Source organism: Bufo bufo, chromosome 8 (assembly GCF_905171765.1).
Source record: "Bufo bufo chromosome 8, aBufBuf1.1, whole genome shotgun sequence".
NCBI classification, from domain to species: domain Eukaryota; kingdom Metazoa; phylum Chordata; class Amphibia; order Anura; family Bufonidae; genus Bufo; species Bufo bufo.
The window spans coordinates 183,673,949-183,699,247 of NC_053396.1; the positions used below are offsets into that span (position 1 = coordinate 183,673,949).

General features: G+C 45.1%; 1 protein-coding gene across 3 annotated transcripts in view; it reads right to left on the reverse strand.

The window, feature by feature from the left end:
• Nucleotides 1-16,522, reverse strand: part of LOC121009127 (cytochrome P450 2F2-like) — a 168,362-nt gene extending 151,840 nt beyond the window's left edge. The window contains exon 1 of one of the 3 annotated variants that reach the window (XM_040442003.1): nucleotides 16,397-16,522. The gene's annotated coding sequence lies outside the window, so the exon portion shown is untranslated. The remainder of the gene's footprint in view (nucleotides 1-16,396) is intronic. The other 2 variants (XM_040442004.1, XM_040442002.1) reach the window with 2 other exon arrangements.
• Between the last annotated feature and the right edge of the window lie 8,777 nt (nucleotides 16,523-25,299).

The window sequence follows — 25,299 nt, forward strand, 5'->3', positions numbered from 1 at the left end:
ATACACGCCACAAAAGGCTTTAGAACATATAACTGCTCCGCTGAATGGCAAATATATTTTTCTTTTTCCATTTATACACGCCACAAAAGGCTTCAGAACATATAGGACAAATAAGATGTAGAAATATTTCCTTGTAATAAACCCTGTTAATGGCTGTAATACCCCAATAAAAAGAACAGTTTGCTGGAATTACAGAGCTATATACACTGCGTGCAGAATTATTAGGCAAATGAGTATTTTGACCACATCATCCTCTTTATGCATGTTGTCTTACTCCAAGCTGTATAGGCTCGAAAGCCTACTACCAATTAAGCATATTAGGTGATGTGCATCTCTGTAATGAGAAGGGGTGTGGTCTAATGACATCAACACCCTATATTAGGTGTGCATAATTATTAGGCAACTTCCTTTCCTTTGGCAAAATGGGTCAAAAGAAGAACTTGACAGGCTCAGAAAAGTCAAAAATAGTGAGATATCTTGCAGAGGGATGCAGCACTCTTAAAATTGCAAAGCTTCTGAAGCGTGATCATCGAACAATCAAGCGTTTCATTCAAAATAGTCAACAGGGTCGCAAGAAGCGTGTGGAAAAACCAAGGCGCAAAATAACTGCCCATGAACTGAGAAAAGTCAAGCGTGCAGCTGCCAAGATGCCACTTGCCACCAGTTTGGCCATATTTCAGAGCTGCAACATCACTGGAGTGCCCAAAAGCACAAGGTGTGCAATACTCAGAGACATGGCCAAGGTAAGAAAGGCTGAAAGACGACCACCACTGAACAAGACACACAAGCTGAAACGTCAAGACTGGGCCAAGAAATATCTCAAGACTGATTTTTCTAAGGTTTTATGGACTGATGAAATGAGAGTGAGTCTTGATGGGCCAGATGGATGGGCCCGTGGCTGGATTGGTAAAGGGCAGAGAGCTCCAGTCCGACTCAGATGCCAGCAAGGTGGAGGTGGAGTACTGGTTTGGGCTGGTATCATCAAAGATGAGCTTGTGGGGCCTTTTCAGGTTGAGGATGGAGTCAAGCTCAACTCCCAGTCCTACTGCCAGTTTCTGGAAGACACCTTCTTCAAGCAGTGGTACAGGAAGAAGTCTGCATCCTTCAAGAAAAACATGATTTTCATGCAGGACAATGCTCCATCACACGCGTCCAAGTACTCCACAGCGTGGCTGGCAAGAAAGGGTATAAAAGAAGAAAATCTAATGACATGGCCTCCTTGTTCACCTGATCTGAACCCCATTGAGAACCTGTGGTCCATCATCAAATGTGAGATTTACAAGGAGGGAAAACAGTACACCTCTCTGAACAGTGTCTGGGAGGCTGTGGTTGCTGCTGCACGCAATGTTGATGGTGAACAGATCAAAACACTGACAGAATCCATGGATGGCAGGCTTTTGAGTGTCCTTGCAAAGAAAGGTGGCTATATTGGTCACTGATTTGTTTTTGTTTTGTTTTTGAATGTCAGAAATGTATATTTGTGAATGTTGAGATGTTATATTGGTTTCACTGGTAAAAATAAATAACTGAAATGGGTATATATTTGTTTTTTGTTAAGTTGCCTAATAATTATGCACAGTAATAGTCACCTGCATACACAGATATCCCCCTAAAATAGCTAAAACTAAAAACAAACTAAAAACTACTTCCAAAAATATTCAGCTTTGATATTAATGAGTTTTTTGGGTTCATTGAGAACATGGTTGTTGTTCAATAATAAAATTAATCCTCAAAAATACAACTTGCCTAATAATTCTGCACTCCCTGTAATGGCAATTTGGGTCCCAAGTCAGTGCAGCAAGGTGTAATAGGATTGTTCCTATTACCCAGGCTGTAACCTCCGCTACTGCTGTGGAATGATTCCTCCCTATCCTTTCCCTACACCTTGAATAATCTTTAATTTTTAGCACAGTTAAGTTTTATCTAGCACTGTCCCTAGCGCGTGCTGACGTCTTTCCCTGCACTAAGTACACAGAAAAATGGCAGAATCCAAGATGCCTGAGGCTATTTATAGGGCTGTAACATCACAGGGCTGGCTGGCTGCTAATTGGCTGCATGCATGGCATTTTGGGTGATCCTGCCTTCCCAGAGTTCCTTGCTCCATGTCCTCACACGTGCAAAGCCATTTTAGGAAAAAAATGCTATTCGTTACCACGAAGCGTGAGGAAATTCGGATTCGGTGCGAATCAAATTTTACTTGAAATTTGGATCGAATTCCACTTCGTGAACTTCGATTCGCTCAGTATTGTAGATAGCCACCCCCAACCAAATGGGGAACATGAGGCACCAGTTCCCATAACTGCTGGGGTCCCCGCAACCCTGGGAATCAGACACATCACACATTCTAGTTTGGAGCTTTATTTGACCTTAACATTCACCGCTAACTTTCATCATTAAAGGGGTTATCCGAGTTATGGGAAAAAAAAATAAAACCTAACAAAATTAATCAGGATATACATATACATTAGTCAAGCTTGATTTTTTGAAAAAAGAACGATCCTTACACCTTTTCCAGGTTCTGTTATTGCTGTGTTTACATGCAGCAGTAACAACAATGACTCATCTCTCCCTCATGAATATTTGTGGGAGGGGTTGATCTGTTATATTTGTGGGAGGGGTTGAGCTATTACTAAAAAGTGTCACACATCTGGTATCGCCATACTCAGGAGAAGTTGGGCAATGTGTTTTGGGGTGTCATTTTACATATACCCATGCTGGGTGAGATAAATATCTCGGTCAAATGCCAACTTTGTATAAAAAAATGGGAAAAGTTGTCTTTTGCCGAGATATTTATCTCACCCAGCATGGGTATATGTAAAATGACACCCCAAAACACATTGCCCAACTTCTCCTGAGTATGGCGATACCAGATGTGTGACACTTTTTTGCAGCCTAAATGGGCAAAGGGGCCCACATTCCAAAGAGCACCTTTAGGATTTCACAGGTCATTTTTTACACATTTTGATTTCAAACTACTTCCCACACATTAGGGCCCCTAAATTGCCAGGGCAGTATAACTACCCCACAAGTGACCCCATTTTGGAAAGAAGACACCCCAAGGTATTCCGTGAGGGGCATGGCGAGTTCCTAGAATTTATTTTTTTTTGTCACAAGTTAGCGGAAAATGATGATTTTTTATATATTTTTTTTCTTACAAAGTCTCATATTCCACTAACTTGTGACAAAAAATAAAAACTTCCATGAACTCACTATGCCATCACAAAATACCTTGGGGTGTCTTCTTTCCAAAATGGGGTCACTTGTGGGGAAGTTATACTGCCCTGACATTCTAGGGGCCCTAATGTGTGGTAAGTAGTTTGAAATCAAAATGTGTAAAAAATGACCTGTGAAATCCTAAAGGTGCTCTTTGGAATGTGGGCCCCTTTGCCCACCTAGGCTGCAAAAAAGTGTCACACATCTGGTATCGCCGTACTCAGGAGAAGTTGGGCAATGTGTTTTGGGGTGTCATTTTACATATACCCATGCTGGGTGAGATAAATATCTCGGTCAAATGCCAACTTTGTATAAAAAAATGGGAAAAGTTGTCTTTTGCCGAGATATTTATCTCACCCAGCATGGGTATATGTAAAATGACACCCCAAAACACATTTCCCAACTTCTCCTGAGTACGGCGATACCATATGTGTGACACTTTTTTGCAGCATAGGTGGGCAAAGGGGCCCACATTCCAAAGAGCACCTTTAGGATTTCACAGGTCATTTTTTACACATTTTGATTTCAAACTACTTACCACACATTAGGGCCCCTAAAATGCCAGGGCAGTATACCTACCCCACAAGTGACCCCATTTTGGAAAGTAGACATCCCAAGGTATTTCGTGATTGGCATAGTGAGTTCATGGAAGTTTTTATTTTTTGTCACAAGTTAGTAAAATATGAGACTTTGTAAGAAAAAAAAAATCATCATTTTCCGCTAACTTGTGACAGACAAAAAAATAAAAAATTCTAGGAACTCGCCATGCCCCTCACGGAATACCTTGGGGTGTCTTCTTTCCAAAATGGGGTCACTTGTGGGGTAGTTATACTGCCCTGGCAATTTAGGGGCCCTAATGTGTGGGAAGTAGTTTGAAATCAAAATGTGTAAAAAATGACCTGTGAAATCCTAAAGGTGCTCTTTGGAATGTGGGCCCCTTTTCCCACCTAGGCTGCAAAAAAGTGTCACACATCTGGTATCGCCGTACTCAGGAGAAGTTGGGCAATGTGTTTTGGGGTGTCATTTTACATATACCCATGCTGGGTGAGAGAAATATCTTGGCAAAAGACAACTTTTCCCATTTTTTTATACAAAGTTGGCATTTGACCAAGATATTTATCTCACCCAGCATGGGTATATGTAAAATGACACCCCAAAACACATTCCCCAACTTCTCCTGAGTATGGCGATACCATACATGTGACTTTTTTTTGCAGCCTAGATGCGCAAAGTGGCCCACATTCCTTTTAGGAGGGCATTTTTAGACATTTGGATCCCAGACTTCTTCTCACGCTTTAGGGCCCCTAAAATGCCAGGGCAGTATAAATACCCCACATGTGACCCCATTTTGGAAAGAAGACACCCCAAGGTATTCAATGAGGGGCATGGCGAGTTCATAGAATTTTTTTTTTTTGCCACAAGTTAGCGGAAATTGATTTTTTTTTGTTTTTTCTCACAAAGTCTCCCTTTCCGCTAACTTCGGAAAAAAATTTCAATCTTTCATGGACTCAATATGCCCCTCAGTGAATACCTTGGGGTGTCTTCTTTCCAAAATGGGGTCATTTGTGGGGTGTTTGTACTGCCCTGGCATTTGAGGGTCTCCGCAATCATTACATGTATGGCCAGCATTAGGAGTTTCTGCTATTCTCCTTATATTGAGCATACGGGTAATGAGATTTTTTTCTTTCTGGGCTGAAAGAAAAAATGAACGGCACAGATTTCTTCATTCGCATCGATCAATGTGGATGAAAAAATCTCTGCCAAAAAAAAAAAAGGAGGGGAAAGGCGTCTGCCAGGACATTAGGAGCTCCGCCCAACATCCGTACCCACTTAGCTCGTATACCCTGGCAAACCCGATTTCTCCATTCACATCAATCGTTGCCAGGATTATTATTATTTTTTTATATACAAAGTGTTTGCCAAAGCATATGAACACCGCCGCCCCCTCAGCTCATATGCCTCGGCAAACGTATCTTTTACTGCAGAGGAGAAATCTTGTCTTACAGCGCCGCATACACTGACTTTTGTGTAATCTGACAGCAGCGCAATGCTTCTGTCCGAATGCACATCATTGCTGCAGCTAGTCGATCGGTTGGTCCACCTGGAAGGTAAAAAAAACAAAACAAAAAAGAAAAAACCAGGCCGCAACGCAATAAATTTATTAACTTTATAATAACATTTGAACGGAACATATAAACTTTATTTAACTTTTTGAACTGAACGTTAACTTTTTTGCTTACCGGTGTTTTTTTTGTTTTTTTTACCTTTATAGGACAAACCTCTCCTTCCCCATGGGACAATGTGCAAAGCGCAAATCGCCCAAAGATGTGGCGAAGTACATTATGCACTTTATCCCAGGTGAAAGGAGAGGTTTGCAGCAGCTGTGAGTGAAAGGGCCCTAATAGCCCTGTGTGCCTGTCCTGTGAGATGCAATCCCTATGCTAAGTGTACCTGTGTCTGGTACTTCCGGAAACACTCCCCTAAGCATAGGGCAGGGTGGTCAGGGCAGTCAGGACAGAAATAGCGGGTGTCACGCCTTATTCCACTCCTGCTACAGACACGTCATCTTTTTCGGGGTGACGGTTGGGTTGAGGTACCAGCAACGACATTGGGGAAATGTCGCTCGTGTAGACGGCTCACTACACTGGTGGTTGGGGCCACGGAACCTCCTGGATACAGGAGGTTCGCGATGATCTCTTCCTGAAATTTGAGGAAGGATCCCGTTCTCCCAGCCTTACTGTAGAGAACAAAACTATTGTACATCGCCAATTGAATCAAATATACAGACACCTTCTTATACCAGCGTCTGGTGCGTCGGGAAACTAAATAGGGAGCCAACATCTGGTCATTGAAGTCCACCCCTCCCATGAGCGCATTATAGTCGTGGACTGAGAGGGGCTTTTCAATGACACTGGTTGCCCATTCAATTTGTATTGTCGTGTCTGCGTGAATGGAGGAGAGCATGTAAACGTCACGCTTGTCTCTCTATTTCACCGCGAGGAGTTCTTCGTTACACAAGGCAGCCCTCTCCCCCCTTGCAAGACGGGTGGTAACGAGCCGTTGGGGGAAGCCCCGGCGACTAGGTCGCACGGTGCCACAGCAGCCAATCTGTTCTAGGAACAAATGCCTGAAGAGGGGCACACTTGTGTAAAAATTGTCCATATAAAGATGGTACCCCTTGCCAAATAAGGGTGACACCAAGTCCCAGACTGTCTTCCCACTGCTCCCCAGGTAGTCAGGGCAACCGACCGGCTCCAGGGTCTGATCTTTTCCCTCATAGATCCGAAATTTGTGGGTATAGCCTGTGGCCCTTTCACAGAGCTTATACAATTTGACCCCATACCGGGCGCGCTTGCTTGGGATGTATTGTTTGAAGCCAAGGCGCCCGGTAAAATGTATAAGGGACTCGTCTACGCAGATGTTTTGCTCAGGGGTATACAAATCTGCAAATTTGTTGTTGAAGTGGTCTATGAGGGGCCGAATTTTGTGGAGCCGGTCAAAAGCTGGGTGGCATCTGGGACGGGAGGTGGTGTTGTCGCTAAAGTGCAGGAAACGCAGGATGGCCTCAAATCGTGCCTTGGACATAGCAGCAGAGAACATGGGCATGTGATGAATTGGGTTCGTGGACCAATATGACCGCAATTCATGCTTTTTGGTTAGACCCATGTTGAGGAGAAGGCCCAGAAAATTTTAATTCGGAAACTTGGACTGGTTTCCACCGGAAAGGCTGGGCATAATAGCTTCCCGGGTTGGCGGCTATAAATTGAGTGGCATACCGATTTGTTTCTGCCACGACTAAGTCCAAGAGCTCCGCAGTCAAGAACAGCTTAAAAAATCCCAGTGCCGAACCGATCTGAGCTGTCTCAACCCGAACTCCAGAATGGGCGGTGAAAGGGGGAACTACAGGTGCGGCTGAAGTTGGAGCCTGCCAAACAGGGTTTGCCAGCACCTCAGGGACTCTAGGGGCTCTACGGGCCTGTCTGTGCGGTGGCTGCGACGGGGTAACTATTACACGTGCCACCGTACCAGCTTTAACTGTCCTTCTGGTGCTCGCCACTTCACCATGTTGTACGGCAGTGCTGGTACTAGGTCCAGGGAGGGCTGCGCTGCTGGTGTATGCCTCACCACATAATCCGACAGCGCCAGCCCCACTCTGCTGCTGTTGAAGCTGATCCTGCGCAACCTGTGGTCTAGCAATAAGGGGCCGGGTACACCTGGTGCTATCAGGGACCTCAACCTCCTCGTCCGAACTTTGGGTCAGACTGCCACTGCTTTCTACAGAAGGATACCCCCTGTTTGACATTTGGACTACTAAATTTAGGGGTATTCTCTGAGACTACCCAAGAAAAAAGCAAGCCTGTCTTACAAATGGGAGGCTAGCGAAGTACCGGAGGCCGCTGCGATTGATAAAAAATATCAAAACTGATTTTTTTTATCGCCGCAGCGCTTGTAAAGTGATTGTGCAGTGATAAAAAAAAATAAAAAATTTTGTCACTGCGGCGGGGCGGGCGTGGGTGAACGCACGTGTGGGCGACCGCCGATCAGGCCTGATTGGGCAAACACTGCGTTTTGGGTGGAGGGTGAACTAAGGTGACACTAATACTATTATAGATCTGACTGTGATCAGTTTTGATCACTTACAGATACTATAAAAGTACAAATGATGATTAGCGATAAGCTAATCAGCGAATAAGTGACTGCGGTGCGGTGGGTTGGGCGCTAACTGACGCTAACTACCTAACCAAGGGACCTAAACTATCCTAAAACCTAACAGTCAATACTAGTGAAAAAAAGTGACAGTTTACACTGATCACTTTTTTCCCTTTCACTAGTGATTGACAGGGGCGATCAAGGGGTGATCAAGGGGTTAATTGGGGTGATGGGGGTTGATCTGGGGCTAAGTGTGGTGTTGGGTGTACTCACTGTGATGTCTGCGACTCTGCTGGAACCAACCGACCAAAAGGACCAGCAGAGGAGCAGAGAAGCCATTTAACACCTTATATTTATAAATATAAGGTGTTAGATGGCTTGTGATTCGATTCTTTAAAAATCAGCAACCTGCCAGCAACGATCATTGGCTGGCAGGTTGCTGACGAAATACTCCTTGAACTTTTGCCGGCCCGCGATGCGCATGTGCGGTCCGGCTTTGAGCGAAATCTCGCGTCTCGCGAGATGACGCATATATGCGTGACTCTGCCTGCAGCTGCCGCCTCCGGAACGCGATCCTGCGTTAGGCGGTCCGGAGGCGGTTAATAATTTTCAATTGTTTGCCCTCATCCTCATTCTCTATAAGTTACATTATCATCCTGAGATCTCCTGAAAGTAGTGTTGGGCGCGAATATTCAAATTGAGAATATTAATCTTGAATATCGGCACTTTGAGAATTCGCTAATATTTAGAATATAGTGATATACACTCACCTAAAGAATTATTAGTGTCCCCATACTAATACGGTTTTGGACCCCCTTTTGCCTTCAGAACTGCCTTAATTCTACGTGGCATTGATTCCACAAGGTGCTGATAGCATTCTTTAGAAATGTTGGCCCATATTGATAGGATAGCATCTTGCAGTTGATGGAGATTTGAGGGATGCACATCCAGGGCACGAAGCTCCCGTTCCACCTCATCCCAAAGATGCTCTATTGGCTTGAGATCTGGTGACTGTGGGGCCATTTTAGTACAGTGAACTCATTGTCATGTTCAAGAAACCAATGTGAAATGATTGGAGCTTTGTGACATGGTGCATTATCCTGCTGGAAGTAGCCATCAGAGGATGGGTACATGGTGGTCATGAAGGGATGGACATGGTCAGAAACAATGCTCAGGTAGCCCGTGGCATTTAAACGATGCCCAATTGGCACTAAGGGGCCTAAAGTGTGCCCAGAAAACATCCCCCACACCATTACACCACCACCAACAGCCTGCACAGTGGTAACAAGGCATGATGGATACATGTTCTCATTCTGTTTACACCAAATTCGGACTCTACCATTTGAATGTCTCAACAGAAATCGAGACTCATCAGACCAGGCCACATTTTTCCAGTCTTCAACAGTCCAATTTCGGTGAGCTCGTGCAAATTGTAGCCTCTTCTTCATATTTGTAGTGGAGATGAGTGGTACCCGGTGGGGTCTTCTGCTGTTGTAGCCCATCCGCCTCAAGGTTGTGCGTGTTGTGGCTTCACAAATGCTTTGCTGCAGACCTCGGTTGTAACGAGTGGTTATTTCAGTCAACGTTGCTCTTCTATCAGCTTGAATCAGTCGGCCCATTCTCCTCTGACCTCCAGCATCCACAAGGCATTTTTGCCCACAGGACTGCCGCATACTGGATGTTTTTCCCTTTTCACACCATTCTTTGTAAACCCTAGAAATGGTTGTGCGTGAAAATCCCAGTAACTGAGCAGATTGTGAAATACTCAGACTGGCCCGTCTGGCACCAACAACCATGCCACGCTCAAAATTGCTTAAATCACCTTTCGTTCCCATTCTGACATTCAGTTTGGAGTTCAGGAGATTGTCTTGACCAGGAGCACCCCCCTAAATGCATTGAAGCAACTGCCATGTGATTGGTTGACTAGATAATTGCATTAATGATAAATAGAACAGGTGTTCCTAATAATTCTTTAGGTGAGTGTATATTCGTAATTTCGAATATTCTAGATTTTTTTTTTCATCAGTAACCTCCCTTTTTGAGAGGGCTGCCATGTCTTTGTCTGAGCTTAGCAACATCCCTAGCAATCAATAGGAAAGTTGCCTACCCCTTACTACACTGAACAAAAATATAAATGCAACACTTTCGGTTTTGCTCCCATTTTGCATGAGCTGAACTCAAAGATCTGAAACATTTTTATACATACACAAAAGACCCATTACTCTCTAATATTGTTCGCAAATCTGTCTAAATCTGTGTTAGTGAGCACTTCTCCTTTGCCGAGATAATCCATCCCACCTCACAGGTGTGGCATATCAAGGTGCTGATTAGACAGCATGAATATTGCACAGGTGTGCCTTAGACTGCCCACAATAAAAGGCCACTCTGAAATGTGCAATTTGATCACACAGCACAATGCCACAGATGTTGCAACGTTTGAGGGAGCGTGCAAATGGCATGCTGACTGCAGGAATGTCTACCAGAGCTGTTGCCCGTGCAATGAATGTTCATTTCTCTACCATAAGCCATCTCCAAAGGCGTTTCAGAGAATTTGGCAGTGCATCCAACCGGCCTCTCAAACGCAGACCACGTGTAACCACACCAGCCCAGGACCTCCACATCCAGCATGTTCGCCTCCATGATCGTCTGAGACCAGCCACCCGGACAGCTGCAGCAACAATCTGTTGACATAACCAAAGAATTTCTGCACAGACTGTCAGAAACCGTCTAAGGGAAGCTCATCTGCATGCTCGTCATCCTCATTGGGGTCTGGACCTGACTGCAGTTCGTCGTCGCAACCGACTTGAGTGGGCAAATGCTCACATTCGATGGCGTCTGGCACGTTGGAGAGGCGTTCTGTTAAATGATGAGTCCTGGTTTTCACTGTTCAGGGCTGATTGCAGCGTGTGTGGCGTTGTGTGGATGAGCGGTTTGCTGACGTCAACGTTGTGGATCCAATGGCCCATAGTGGCAGTGGGGTTATGGTATGGTCAGCCGTATGTTATGGACAACGAACATAGGTACATTTTATTGATTGCATTTTGAATGCACAGAGATAACGTGACGAGATCCTGAGGCCCATTGTTGTGCCATCCACGACCATCACCTCATGTTGCAGCATGATAATGCACGGCCCCATATTGCAAGGATCTTTACACAATTCCTGGTAGCTGAAAACATCCCAGTTCTTGCATGGCCAGCATACTCAACAGACATGTCACCCACTGAGCATGTTTGGAATGCTCTGGATCAGCGTATATACGACAGCGTGTTCAATATTATTCCAATATTCTGCAACTTCACACAGCTATTGAAGAGTGGACCAACATTCCACAGGCCACAATAAGCAACCTGATCAACTCTATGCGACGGAGATGTGTTGCACTGCGTGAGGCAAATGGTGACCACACCAGATACTGACTGGTATTCTGACCCCCCCCCAGTAAGGCAAAACTGTGCACATTTCAGAGTTGCGTTTTATTGTGGGCAGTCTAAGGCACACCTGTACAATATTCATGCTGTCTAATCAGCACCTTGATATGCCACACCTATGAGGTGGGATGGATTATCTCAGCAAAGGAGAAGTGCTCACTAACACAAATTTAGACAGATTTGCGAACAATATTTGACAGTAATGGGTCTTTTGTGTATGTAGAAAATGTTTCAGATCTTTGAGTTCAGCTCATGCAAAATGGGAGCAAAACCGAAAGTGTTGCATTTATATTTTTGTTCAGTATATATAAGAACCTCCCCAGCAGCCATTTTCTACAGTTTTTTAAAGTTCTGAGAACGAGAGCAGTGACATTGCTGTGCTCTGTGGTTTCCACACTACATTAGAAAGATAGTTAGATAACTTATATACAGTCAGGTCCATAAATATTGGGACATCGACACAATTCTAACATTTTTGGCTCTATACACCACCACAATGGATTTGAAATTAAACAAACAAGATGTGCTTTAACTGCAGACTGTCAGCTTAAATTTGAGGGCATTTACATCCAAATCAGGTCAACGGGGTAGGAATTACAACAGTTTGCATATGTGCCTCCCACTTGTTAAGGGACCAAAAGTAATGGGACAGAATAATAATCATAAATCAAACTTTCACTTTTTAATACTTGGTTGCAAATCTTTTGCAGTCAATTACAGCTTGAAGTCTGAAACGCATAGACATCACCAGACGCTGGGTTTCATCCCTGGTGATGCTTTGCCAGGCCTCTACTGCAAGTTCTTGCTTGTTCTTGGGGCATTTTCCCTTCAGTTTTGTCTTCAGCAAGTGAAATGCATGCTCAATCGGATTCAGGTCAGGTGATTGACTTGGCCATTGCATAACATTCCACTTCTTTCCCTTAAAAAACGCTTTGGTTATTTTTGCAGTATGCTTTGGGTCATTGTCCATCTGCACTGTGAAGCTCCATCCAATGAGTTCTGAAGCATTTGACTGAATATGAGCAGATAATATTGCCCGAAACACTTCAGAATTCATCCTGCTGCTTTTGTCAGCAGTCACATCATCAATAAATACAAGAAAACCAGTTGAATTGGCAGCCATACATGCCCACGCCATGACACTACCACCACCATGCTTCACTGATGAGGTGGTATGCTTAGGATCATGAGCAGTTCCTTTCCTTCTCCATACTCTTCTCTTCCCATCACTCTGGTACAAGTTGATCTTGGTCTCATCTGTCCATAGGATGTTGTTCCAGAACTGTGAAGGCTTTTTTAGATGTCGTTTGGCAAACTCTAATCTGGCCTTCCTGTTTTTGAGGCTCACCAATGGTTCACATCTTGTTGTGAACCTTCTGTATTCATTCTGGTGTTGTCTTGTCTTGATTGTTGACTTTGACACACATACACCTACCTCCTGGAGAGTGTTCTTGATCTGGCCAACTGTTGTGAAGGGTGTTTTCTTCACCAGGGAAAGAATTTTTTGGTCATCCACCACAGTTGTTTTCTGTGGTCTTTCGGGTCTTTTGGTGTTGCTGAGCTCACCGGTGCGTTCCTTCTTTTTAAGAATGTTCCAAACAGTTGTTTTAGCCATGCTGAATGTTTTTGCTATCTCTCTGATGGGTTTGTTTTGTTTTTTCAGCCTAATGATGGCTTGCTAAACTGATAGTGACAGCTCTATGGATCTCATCTTGAGAGTTGACAGAAACAGATTCCAAATGCGAATAGCACACTTGAATTGAACTCTGGACCTTTTATCTGCTCATTGTAATTGGGATAATGAGGGAATAACACACACCTGGCCATGGAACAGCTGAGAAGCCAATTGTCCCATTACTTTTGGTCCCTTAACAAGTGGGAGGCACATATGCAAACTGTTGTAATTCCTACACCGTTCACCTGATTTGGATGTAAATTCCCTCAAATTAAAGCTGACAGTCTGCAGTTAAAGCACATCTTGTTCATTTCATTTCAAATCCATTGTGGTGGTGTATAGAGCCAAAAATGTTAGAATTGTGTAGATGTCTCAATATTTATGGACCTGACTGTATATAATACAGATAGTTAGTGGGAGATAGTCAGTGTAGGTTATATCCTGATATAGTGTATCTGTTGCAGTGCAGTGTGTTAGGTAGTGTGATAGGTTCTGCTGTCCATACATACATGCAGACCTGCTAAAATGTGAAATTTAACGCATTGCGACAAAATATTTGCCTCATTAGTGCTGATTAGCTCAATTGCGAATATATTGGAGCACTCTAACTGCATATAAAGTAGAGGTGGGACGAATCCAATTTTTTTCAAATCCGAATCCGAAAAGGTTCTCGAATATATCGAATCTTTCGAATCTCGAATCCTACGAATCCTGTACATAATTGTGTGAACGGTGTAAGAAACAAAGTCAGACCGCGTCAGTTAGTCTGAACCTCCACCTCCCAGTCACGGTCGCACCCTATATGACCGCGATCGTTACGCCCCTGCTCCTACGTCTCCTTTGATGTAGATGTTCTCTTTCCTCATCTTCTCCTTTCAGACCTTCAGACCAGACACCATTTTTCAGCCATTTTTCGTCTCTGCAGTTTGACAAAAAAAAATCTTAGTTTACTACTTTTCCATCATCCTCCCATCTTCTGGACAAATCATCCTAACACCCCCAATACTGTTCCGCTGTGCTCCCTAATACTATACTGCAGAAACAGATAATACCCCTGATAATACTAGTACCACACAGAGCCCCCCATATAAAATACCCCTTCTTTGTGGCCTCAGTAGATGCCCCCATAGTGCCCCCCAATAATGTGCCAATAAGAAGTGGCCCCACAGTGCCACCCAATAATGTGCCAGTAAGTGTCCCCATAGATGCCCCCCTAATCATGTGTCAGTATAAAATGCCTCTCTCCTCCCCCCCATGTGCCGGTATCATAGTGCCATCTCCCCCCAAGTGCCAGTATCATAGTGCCATCTCCCCCCCAATGTGCCAGTATCATAGTGCCATCTCCCCCCCAATGTTCCTGTATTATAGTGCCATTTCCCCCCATAATGTGCCAGTATCATAGTGCCATCTCCCCCCAATTTGCCAGTATCATAGTGCCATCTCCCCCAATGTGCCAGTATCATAGTGCCATTTCCCCCCATAATGTGCCAGTATTATAGTGCCACCTCCCCCCATAATGTGCCAGTATCATAGTGCCATCTCCCCCCATAATGTGCCAGTATTGTAGTGCCATCTCCCCCCAATGTGCCAGTATCATAGTTCCATCTCCCCAATAATGTGCCAGTATTATAGTGCCACCTCCCCCCATAATGTGCCAGTATCATAGTGCCATCTCCCCCCATAATGTGCCAGTATTATAGTGCCACCTCCCCCCATAATGTGCCAGTATCATAGTTCCATCTCCCCCATAATGTTCCAGTATTATAGTGCCACCTCCCCCCATAATGTGCCAGTATCATAGTGCCATCTCCCCCCATAATGTGCCAGTGTCATAGTGCCTCCCCCCCCAATGTGCCAGTAGTATCATAGTGCCATCTCCCCCCCATAATGTGCCAGTATCATAGTGCCATCTCCCCCCCAATGTGCCAGTAGTATCATAGTGCCTCTCACCTCTCCCCCTCGCCAAAGTGCCAGTAACAGATAAAAATAAAAAGAAAACACTTTTACTTACCTCCGCTGCGATGCAGGCCTCTTCTGGCCTGTGTCCCGCGCTGTACGGCTCAGGCGGCGCGATGACGTCAACGCCTAAGCCGCCTGCAACGGCCTCTGATAGGCTGCGGGCCTTGTGCCGGCAGCCTATCAGAGGAACAGGGAAAGGAAACGCCTCTCCCTCCCCTGTCACAGCAGCGAAGCGCTCCTCTTCTAGAGTGCCCTGCCGCCGCCGCCACCAGTCTGGGCACCACCGGGATCCAGCAAGATTTGAGGGATTCGTGGATTCGACGATTCCCCCGTCCCATCTCTAATATAAAGCCATTTTTAATGTTCTGCTGTGCCAACCATTTTCTCCAGTCTCAGGAAACTTCTAGCAGCTTGGAAAATGTAGCAAAAGTGAGCCACACCTGTATTTCGCATGCATTACACGAATATTACATTGCCGATTTTTCGCATTCAAGAAAATAATCTCTAATTCGCAAATATATGACCAATATTCGCCCAAATTTTCTTGAAGTATTGTGAATTTAAATATAGCACCTGCCGCTCATCACTACCTGAAAGCTCATAAACACTTACTTAAGCGTTTTGGTTTTCCGGTATTGAGTTCCGTCACAGGAGCTCAATACCGGAAAAAAACTGATCAGTTTTATCCTAATGCATTCTGTATGGAGAGCAATCCGTTCAGGATGCATCAGTTCAGTCCCTGCATGCTGCAGTTTTCTCTCCGGCCAAAAATACTGATCACTTGCCGCAATGCCAGATCTGGCATTAATTTACATTAAAGTGTATTAAGTGTTCCGGCAAATGGATCCGTCTTTCCAGTATGCACATGCGTAGACCTTTAAAAATGATGACACCGGAGAGACGGATCCGGTATTTCAATGCATTTGTCAGACGGATCCGCATCCGGATCCGTCTGACAAATGCCATCAGTTTGCGTCCGGATTGCCGGATCCGGCAGGCAGTTCTGGCGACGGCACTGCCTGCCGGAATCCTCTGCTGCAAGTGTGAAAGTTCCCTAAGCTGAACACTACGGGAGACCCCTTAGGATTGGATCCCTAAAACCACCCAGTATTTTTTAGCATTGCACAGTTTTATTTGGTATTTCTTTTAACAGCAGCATTAACTGGGCACTTTAAGGAGTGTTATTTGGATATTGCATAATGGTGGCACTATATGGTAGTATCATGTTGGCTATATACTGCTGTTTTGTCTTGGCACTATGTAGCGATGGGTTGAAATTGCGAGAAAAATTGTCTAAAAATAGGAAAGCTTTCCTTTCCCCATTTTCCTTCTTGAATATATCTAACAACTATGACAGAGCAGATCAATAAAAATATAACATTGCTTCTATAATATCATTACAAAGTATATCTATTCAACATAACATTAACCATTGACAGTATCCAGAGAGAAGTGCAGGTCACTTACTTGCAGTGGGAGTCTCGATCTCCTTCTTTTCCAAACACTCTTTGAGCGCACACTGGTAATCTTCAGCTCTTGGAGTCACATTTATGTGCCGAGGGAAAGCCAAAAACTTTTGGACCAGATACAAATCCCTAAAAAATAATAAAAATCAAGCCAGGCATGTCATAACGGACCTGTCCGGACCTATCACTTAAAGCACCACATGATTTTTATTTGCAAGCAATAATTAAGATAATGATTTACAGTATGTTACTGCAAACATTTGCAAAATGCACGCCAGCCTGTTCTCAATTTGAATCAAGTCAGCTGGGATAAGTTTGGCAACTTTATAGAGTTTTTGTTTTTCACTGGTTTCTCAATCTCAAAAACAGACATTCACCTCCATAAGTTGCCAGCGAACGTAAGCTATGTTTTTGCAGAGCAGGAGACAATCTTATTTCTTCAAAGAATGCTACACAGTATATACTTAAAGAGGTATCTCCCAGGAAAGAGTACATCTCATTAAGGCCACTTTGTGGAAGTGACTCCCTATGGGTCAAAATCCGACTTTTTAACAAACCTTGGAACATAGGGACTAGGGAAAATAGCCAAGACAAATATCCATCCATAGATGGCTGTTTTGGGGTGCTTGCCCCTCATTGGTACAGAGTAGGATTGGGGCTAGCGGAGTGTAAAGCTTTTTAAAAAGTGTCAAAGGCTTGTTAAAGGGATTGTCCGGGTTCAGAGCTGAACCCGGACATCCCTCCATTTTCTCCCCCGGCAGCCCCCCTGACTTGAGCATCAGAGCAGTTTATGCTCCGATGCTCTCCTTTGCCCTGAGCTACATCGCGCAGGGCAAAGGCATTTTTCGGAGATCCGGTGACGTACCGGGGCTCTCCATGGGGAAGCCAGGAAGCCCGGTGACGTCACCGGCACTGATGGGCGGGATTTAGCGCTGCCCTAGCCAGTAAAACGGCTAGGGCACAGCTAAAGCCCGCCCATCAGAGCCGGTGACGTCACCGAACACCATGCCGGGGGGAAGTTTCCGCCCGGCAATGTGTTATTGAAAACAAAAGAGCCCATGCCCTGCGCAATCTAGCACAGGCAAGGGAACGCATCGGAGCATGAGATGCTCCGATGCTAGCCTCAGGGGGGCTGCCTGGGTGAAAATAAGGGTATGCTCTGAACCTGGACAACCCCTTTAAATAGTTGGACTTTATCTCATGAGCAACTTCCAGAAAGTTGCACAAGCAAGATGTTTCTTTTTCCTTGGAAAGGATCTCTTTGTATATGTTTTTACCCATGGAGCACTGCGAAAACATATCCATTAGTGATGAGCGGGAGGTGCCATATTCGATTTCGACAAAATTCGCGAATATTCGCTAGAATATTCGTCTCATATTCGTCGAAATCGAATATTCGTCATTATTCTAGTTATCGCGATTAATATGCGATTTAAATAATCGCGTATTGCGATTTTAACTTAAGGCAACTTTCCTATTAGTTTGATATCTAGAATTAGCGAAGATGACTAATATGACGAATGTATTCGTCATATTCCTCAAAACGAAGAAATATTCTCCATCTTCGTTTTAGCTCTATATTCGTCAACTTCACAAATTCTAGCAATCAAATAGGAAAGTTGACTAGAGACAGCTAAGTTTTTAATTCGCTATGCGATAATATTACTTTGCTTTTTTTAAAAATAAATAAAATAATTATAAAACTTGCTAATTATTATAATTATTCTATTTATAAAAAAAAGCTAAGTAATATAATCTCATAGCAAATTAAACACAGCTGTCTCTATAGTCAACTTTCCTATTTGATTGCTAGAATTAGCGAAGCTGACGAATATGGAGCTAAAACGAAGATGGAGAATATTTCGTTATCTTCCTTTTGAGGAATATGATAAATACATTCGTCATATTCGTCATCTTCGCTAATTCTACCAAGCCAACCATAGTAAACCAGGTCTAAGTTGAAATCGCAATACGATTACTTCAAGTTATATTAATCGCATTGCGATTTCAACTTTGAGCTGTGTTTCTAATGGGTCTGCTTACTAGAATTAATGAAGTTAACAAATATGGAATATAGCAGTGCTAAGTTGAAATCGCAATGTGATTAATATAACTTGAAGTAATCGCATTGTGATTTCCACTTAATTCTCACATCTGACAGTACATTCTAGTATGGAGGCGTTTCCATGGTGATGGGGACGCTCCATGAGCACGGAAGTCGCCAGAAGCGGCAACGGGCACTGACTGGAGCAGCCGGGAAGCCAGGAACCCTCAGGACAGGTAAGAACTACTTTTGAGAAGTGGGAAAGAAAAAAATATAAAACAAAAAATAAAAATATTCAAAATAACTATAGCGCTATATTCGAAATATTCGCTAATTAGCGAAGTGCCAATATTCGCAAAAAAAAAATCGATATTCGAATATTCGTGCTCAACACTAATATCCATGCACAGTTGCTCTATTTAAGGTGGAGCCTACCTAAGCTGTGTTCAAGGTATCACACTCGGACAGCCAGAATCCTACTCTGTCTACAGATGGATTTTTGGCTTGGATATTTTCCCTTGTCATGTTCCAAAGGTTGTTAAAAAGTCAGACTTTGACTCATAGGAACCACTTCCAGAAGATGGCGCTAGTGAGATGGTTTTCATTCCGTGGGAGATACCTGTAATGACCGGCGTCACGCAAAGGGAGGGAAATGGGAAGGCCCTGTCCAAGGGAGAGGGAAAGGTGTTGACCACTGACTCACCTTGCGGCTGGCACCTGACTGCCCTGACGTCCCTAGATAGGTTCCTCACCCGTACGCCGATCACGTGCCTAAACCCTGGCTTTCCCTAGGATGAGCCCTGAGTAGTGAACGGGGCGGTGGGATCACTAGTCCGCACCACTGACACTAAGAGGAAAACACCAAGGAGAGGACAGACAATACAGACAAACATATAATCCCAGGTGGGCGACAACAGCAGACCACCAAGGCCCAACAGGGATCCGGAGGGTAATGTTCTGGAACAACAACCAGGGAACACAACTACACAGCTCCAGTGGGTCAGTATAGAAGTCCAGGCAGGAAGCTCTATATCTGGCAACCAGAGAAGTGGGAGATGGGAATATAAGGAGGTTGGGATTGCTGGACAAGAAAAAGCTGAGGAGGAGAAGCTACGGATCCCTGAGTGAGCCAAAAAGGGTTGCAAAGCAAACCCAGAAAGCTACCATTACGAAACAGCACTGTCTTTGTACATCGAGCGCGCAGCCACCCGCTGCGACTTCCTGACCCGGGGTATAACGGAGTCAGGCGTGGCTCTTGACACCCTCGTGACAGTACCCCCAGAAAGCCCGAACTAACCTGTCAGCGTTAACCTCAGACGCTGGAACCCACATTCTTTCCTCGGGACCGTAACCCCTCCAATGCACCAGATATTGAAGAGAGCGGCGGACCCGACGAGAATCAACAATTTTGGATATTTGAAACTCTAGATTACCATCCACAACAACAGGAGGGGGTGGCAGCGGTGACGGTTCTAGAGGTGGAACATATTTCTTGAGTAACGACTTATGGAAGACGTTATGGATTTTAAAAGTCTGAGGTAGCTCCAGGCGAAAAGCCACGGGGTTAATGATGGCTACTATTTTGTAAGGGCCAATGAACCTAGGACCCAGTTTCCAAGAGGGAACCTTTAATTTAATATTCCTAGTAGACAACCACACATAGTCATTCACTCCTAGGTCCGGACCTGGCAACCGTCTCTTATCAGCCATGCATTTATATTTACCTCCCATATTTTTCAAGTTAGCTTGCACCTTCTGCCATACCGATGAAAGAGATGATGAAAACCGTTCCTCTTCGGGAACCACAGAAGACCCCCCCTCTTTGAAAGTACAGAATTGTGGATGAAAACCATATGCACCAAGAAATGGTGACTTACCAGTAGATTCCTGACGGCGATTATTTATGGCAAACTCAGCTAACGGTAAATATGATGACCACACCTCTTGGTTTTCAGACACAAAACATCTTAGATATGTCTCAAGGTTTTGGTTGGTACGCTCAGTCTGTCCATTCGACTGAGGATGGAAAGCTGAGGAAAAGGACAAGTGTACCCCCAAACGAGAACAAAAAGCTTTCCAAAATTTAGAAATAAACTGGGTTCCCCGATCCGAAACAACATCGGAAGGGACCCCGTGAAGCTTCACGATTTCACTGATGAATACCTGAGCAAGAGTCTTAGCATTAGGTAGTGCGGGTAACGCAATAAAGTGTACCATTTTGCTAAACCTGTCCACTACTACCAAGATACCTGTTTTACTCGTAGACAAAGGTAAGTCAGTGATAAAATCCATTGACAGATGTGTCCATGGCCTATTGGGAATGACAAGTGGCAATAAAGACCCTGCAGGACGTGTATGAGAGACTTTCGCGCGCGCACAAGTAGAACAAGAAGACACAAAATCCATTACATCCTGACGCAACCTTGGCCACCAAAAACGACGAGACAATAGCTCCAAGGTTGCTTTATTACCCGGGTGCCCAGCAAGTGCCGAATTATGATGTTCCTTTAATAATTCGAGACGCAGGTTCAACGGTACAAACAATTTCTCTGAGGGGCAAGAGACCGGGGCGTCCCCCTGGGCCTCTAACACCTTCCCCTCCAGAACAGAGTGTACCGCAGAGACAACCACTCCTCTTTGTAGAATGGGTACCGGATCACTCACATTACCCCCTCCAGGGAAACAACGAGATAATGCATCTGCCTTGGTATTTTTTGCCCCAGGACGATAGGTAATAACAAAGTTAAACCTGGTAAAAAATAGCGACCACCTAGCTTGTCTAGGGGTGAGACGCTTAGCTGATAAGAGACGGTCGCCAGATCCGGACCTAGGAGTGAATGACTATGTGTGGTTGTCTACTAGGAATATTAAATTAAAGGTTCCCTCTTGGAAACTGGGTCCTAGGTTCATTGGCCCTTACAAATTAGTAGCCATCATTAACCCCGTGGCTTTTCGCCTGGAGCTACCTCAGACTTTTAAAATCCATAACGTCTTCCATAAGTTGTTACTCAAGAAATATGTTCCACCTCTAGATCCGTCACCGCTGCCACCCCCTCCTGTTGTTGTGGATGGTAATCTAGAGTTTCAAATATCCAAAATTGTTGATTCTCGTCGGGTCCGCCGCTCTCTTCAATTTCTGGTGCATTGGAGGGGTTATGGTCCCGAGGAAAGAATGTGGGTTCTAGCGTCTGAGGTAAACGCTGACAGGTTAGTTCGGGCTTTTCATGCCTCTCATCCTGAGAGACCTAGTCCTGAGTGTCCAGAGGCCCCTCGTAGAGGGGGGGGGGTACTGTCACGAGGGTGTGAAGAGCCACGCCTGACTCCATTATACCCGGGGTCAGGAAGTCGCAGCGGGTGGCTGCGCGCTCTATGTAGAAAGATTGTGCTGTTTCTTTATGGTAGCTTTCTGGGTTTGCCTTGCAACCCTTTTTGGCTCACTCAGGGATCCGTAGCTCCTTCTCCTCAGCTGTTTCTTGTCCAGCACTCCCAACCTCCTTATATTCCCCTCTCCCACTTCTCTGGTTGCCAGATATAGAGCTTCCTGCCTGGACTTCTATACTGACCCACTGGAGCTGTGTAGCTGTGTAGCTGTGTTCCCTTGTTGTTGTTCCAGAACGTTACCCTTCGGATCCCTGTTGGGCCTTGGTGGTCTGCTGTTGTCGCCCACCTGGGATTATATGTTTGTCTGTATTGTCTCTCCGGACCCGAAAGATTATATAACCTGGTCTTGGGTAATTTTGCACCGGGAATCAGGTTAACCGGGCAATCATAAGGACGGTGAGGTGGTAACTTCTGACAACCCTTTTCAGAAAAAACGTCCTCAAAGTCCGAAACAAATGTGGGTAGGGTAGCTATGGAGGCGACTAAGCAATTGCTATTTAAGCAATTTTCTCTGCAATGCTCACTCCACTCCAATATCTCCCTGCCTGCCAATCCACCACTGGATTGTGCGCTACCAACCAGGGAAGACCCAACAGCACCGGAGTGGGAAGCCCCTCCAGAACATAACATGAAAGCAACTCGTTATAGTGGTCCTCTACCCGAAGGTGTAAGTTATGGACAATGTGAGTGAGGTTTCTCTGAGACAGAGGATCAGAATCAATAGCGAATATGGGAATAGGTCTCTGTAGCGTACAGAGAGACAAACCCATAGTGTGGGCAAAATGGGCATCTATCAAATTTACTCCTGCTCCACTGTCTAGAAAAAAAGAAATAGTCTCCATCTTAACGCCAAAAACAACAACCACTGGCAACACAAATTGCAATGTTCGTATGGAGGAAACGTATACCCCCCGGCTGACATCCTCCACACAGCCTGGGGTTAGTAGTTTTCCGACGGTCTTTTGTTTTTGAGGAAGGAAGGACAGACATTAATAAAATGACCCCTCTCCCCACAGAAAAAACAAACCACACGCCTACGGCGAGCCTCAGGAGGATGGACCTGACGAGTAGTTCCTCCTAGCTGCATAGGCTCGTCTAAGTCCGTACAGACTAACTGCTGCTTGGGAGGGGTTACCAATTGCTCCGGTTTTTTCAATCTGTCCCTAAGACGTTTATCTATTCTGATAGCAAGGGACATAACCACATCAAGGGAAAAGGGAGTCTCATACAGCGCAAGCACATCCTTAATCCTTTCGGATAACCCAGAGCAGAACTGACTCCTGAAAGCCGGGTCGTTCCACTGGGTATCCGTAGCCCACCTATGGAACTCTGAGCAATACTCCTCTACTGGCCGCTCTCCCTGTAGGAGTCTCCGTAATTTTGATTCAGCCAGTGCGACTCGGTCAGGGTCGTCATATATGAGACTCAAGGCCCCAAAAAATTAATCCACTGACCGGAGAGCCTGGGAATCAGCGGGTAAAGAGAACGCCCAGGATTGCGGGTCCCCCTGCAGCAGGGAAATAACAACCCCCATCCGCTGTTCTTCATTACCAGAGGAGTAAGGGCGCAGCTTAAAATATAATTTACAGGCCTCACGGAACGTCACAAATTTGTCCCTTCCCCCAGAAAATCTGTCAGGAAGAGCAACCTTGGGTTCCGCAACAACCTGGTTACCTGTAGCAACCGCTGGGCTTGTGGTCTGTTGTAATTGCTGCTGTTGCTGGAGGACCGACGCCTTCAATCCTGCCACCTCCAAAGACAGACCTTGAAGTTGCTTTGACAAAGCAGCAATTGGATCCATACTGGATTCTACACAAAATAAGGGCCAGATATAATGTAATGACCGGCGTCACGCAAAGGGAGGGAAATGGGAAGGCCCTGTCCAAGGGAGAGGGAAAGGTGGTGACCCCTGACTCACCTTGCGGCTGGCACCTGACTGCCCTGACGTCCCTAGTTGAGCCCTATGTAGTGAACGCGGCGGTGGGATCACTAGTCCACACCACTGACACTAAGAGGAAAACACCAAGGAGAGGACAGACAATACAGACAAACATATAATCCCAGGTGGGCGACAACAGCAGACCACCAAGGCCCAACAGGGATCCGGAGGGTAACGTTCTGGAACAACAACAAGGGAACACAGCTACACAGCTCCAGTGGGTCAGTATAGAAGTCCAGGCAGGAAGCTCTATATCTGGCAACCAGAGAAGTGGGAGAGGGGAATATAAGGAGGTTGGGAGTGCTGGACAAGAAACAGCTGAGGAGAAGGAGCTACGGATCCCTGAGTGAGCCAAAAAGGGTTGCAAGGCAAACCCAGAAAGCTACCATAAAGAAACAGCACAATCTTTCTACATAGAGCGCGCAGCCACCCGCTGCGACTTCCTGACCCCGGGTATAACGGAGTCAGGCGTGGCTCTTCACACCCTCGTGACAACACCGAGCATTACGCCCGCGTCCCAAAGAAAACGATCCTCCAAGGGACATTATCAGCCGTTTCCTGAATTTCCCGGACAAAGAAGCGATTCTGAAAGCGGCCAGAGCTGCACCTTCCATTCTCCTGGACGAGGTCCCTATTCAGATATACCAGGACTTATCTCCATCCACTCTGCAAAAACGCAGATTCTTAAGGCCTCTCACATCTCTCCTTAAAGAGAAGCAGATTCCCTACAGATCGGCCTTTCCATTTGGACTTTCTTTTATTGTCTCTGGAAGAAGGATTACCATCTCCTCCTTTTCGGATCTTACCGAGGCCAACAATGCGCTGGACACTTCTCCACTGAATATCCCAGACTGGGATAAAGTTCAAGATATCTCTTCCTTGCCTCCTCTTCCAGTCCTTCAACCTTGGGAACTTTCTACCACTCCAAAGAAGCAAAGGTCCAAGAAGAACATGGACTCAGCAACACCTAAGAAACCGCACACTTCTCATGACGGTTCCTGAACTACCCGCATCTGAAACAGTATTCACCCTCATCAGGACTCTCTAACCTGTCCTGTCTCTACCTCTATCCCCTTCTATATATACCACTAGTAGGTATATTAGGGGCTATTCTTTCACAATCTCCATATCTCTCTCCACTCCCCTTTACATTTGTTTCCTTCCTTTTTGTTCCCTCCCATCTAAATCCACTTACCATCACCTCAATTTCTTCTTTGCCCTCCTCTCCAACCCCCATTTTATGATTTGTTGTTTTTTCCATCCTTTTAACTCCCCACCTTGCTGCAGGTTACATGTGAATTACTATTCACTTTCCCCCTAACAGTTTCTGGTTATTAACCATAAAATCATTCATTATGGTACTTACCTATCCATTAAAGGGATTCTGTCACCAGGTTTCACCCCTGTCAGCTAAACATATGCTGATGTTCAGGGCCTCATCAGGATTCCTAATGTGGGCTTCAAAATCTGATCCGTAGCCTTATTTTGCAAAAAAACAGGTTTTACTAACCTGTCACTCAAAGAAATAAGGTGCCCAAGG